The sequence below is a fragment of the Nannospalax galili genome, unplaced genomic scaffold (genome assembly GCF_000622305.1).
Source record: "Nannospalax galili isolate Female #2095 unplaced genomic scaffold, S.galili_v1.0 scaffold1517, whole genome shotgun sequence".
Taxonomy (NCBI): Eukaryota; Metazoa; Chordata; class Mammalia; order Rodentia; family Spalacidae; genus Nannospalax; species Nannospalax galili.
Window position 1 is genome coordinate 35,447 of NW_008340129.1, and position 1,469 is coordinate 36,915.

A 1,469-nucleotide genomic window follows, 5' to 3' on the forward strand; every position below is an offset into this window, starting at 1 on the left:
TTATCTTTACATATGTGTGTGTGTTGTGTGTATATATGCACATAGTGGGAAGGAGGAAAGGAAACATTTTTGATATTTGTGGCAGGAAGAGCACTTAACTGCTTTCGAATTTTCAGTACTTGGCAGATGGAGGGAACTGCTGTGTAATCTAGTACTCCTCCCAACTCATTTCTGTCTTCATGACTCCATGAAGTGATGCTGCCCAAATTTCTGCATAATATGATCCCTTAAGCATTTATTTTTGTAATTCTTTTAAAAATGTTTTATTATTCTTATTTTTATTTATGTTTTAGAGTTCACTTTACTGAGAATTTATTATAATGCCCCAACAGAGCATTGCTTTTTCTTTTCGACATCTTGTTCTGCAGTTTCGTAGGTGCTGTTTTCTTGAATACCAAAGAGCCAGGTGTTGGCACGAGCTGGGCAATAACACAGGTCATATGAAGACGGGCAAAAGTCTTGAAGTTCGTCTCTTCCTCTGTGATGACTCTGACACTTTCTCCTTTTTATAGGCATTCTGGAAGGGGAGCCAATTTGAGTTCTTCAGCAGAGCTGCCTCCCTTCTTGGGGGCAGAAGGCTTCCTGGGGAAGAGGATGAGCTTGGAGCCGTACACCTTCAGCCTGCACATTAGCCTGTAGGGATTGCGTGGACTTGTTCCGCCTTCTTGGGTTCACAGAGATGCCCGTGTTCCGGGCCCCTTTCTTATGGGTGCTGGTCACGCTGAGCTCTTCCAGGCTGAAGCCCCTGCCAGCTTAGACCTTAGTGTGGTATTTCACCGTGAGGCACTTCACTATGGGCTGGATGGGCCTGGAGGTGGAACAAGGGATAATGCAGCACGCTTTCGCCTCCCTGACTTTGTGTCTGTGGATCTTCCGTGTCGGCTGGTTGAACTAAGTGTCCACTTGCTGCTGCCAGTCCTTGTGGAAGTGGGAGCTTCAGGATCGTGCCATTCTGGCTGGGTGCCATGGCTGCCTCCTGTGCTGGAGAACAACCAAGCGGAAAGGCTATTTTTATTTTATGAATATAAGTGTGTTGCTTGCAAGTATGTAAGTGCACGGTGTTGTGCAATGCCTGTGGAGATCAGAAGAGGGCACTGGATTCTCCTGGCACTGGAGTTATATGGTTGTTAGGTGCCATATAGGTCCTGGGAATCCTTCTTTGCAAGAGCAATCAGTGCTCTTAACCTCTGAGCCATCTCTCCAGCACCTATTTTTATTTTATTCTTGACATAAGAGTAATTATGGCTATATACTAGCTTTATTTTTCTCATTCCACCTAACATTATTTTGTATACTATTTTTAAACTTTCCTTGAACTTTAAAATAATATTTACTTTTGTTTTTAAACCAAGGGTGCACTTTATTAAGCTTTCTTTCCTCACAAAAGCAACAATAGTTAAGGTCAAAGAAAAGAAACAAAATTCTACCAGTCATCGCCTTATATATATAATATATATATATAAACTACA

The 1,469-nt window shown here is 42.4% G+C and overlaps 1 pseudogene; it reads right to left on the reverse strand.

The window, feature by feature from the left end:
• Positions 1 to 301: 301 nt before the first annotated feature.
• Positions 302 to 967, reverse strand: LOC115070684 (annotated as a pseudogene).
• Positions 968 to 1,469: the final 502 nt, after the last annotated feature.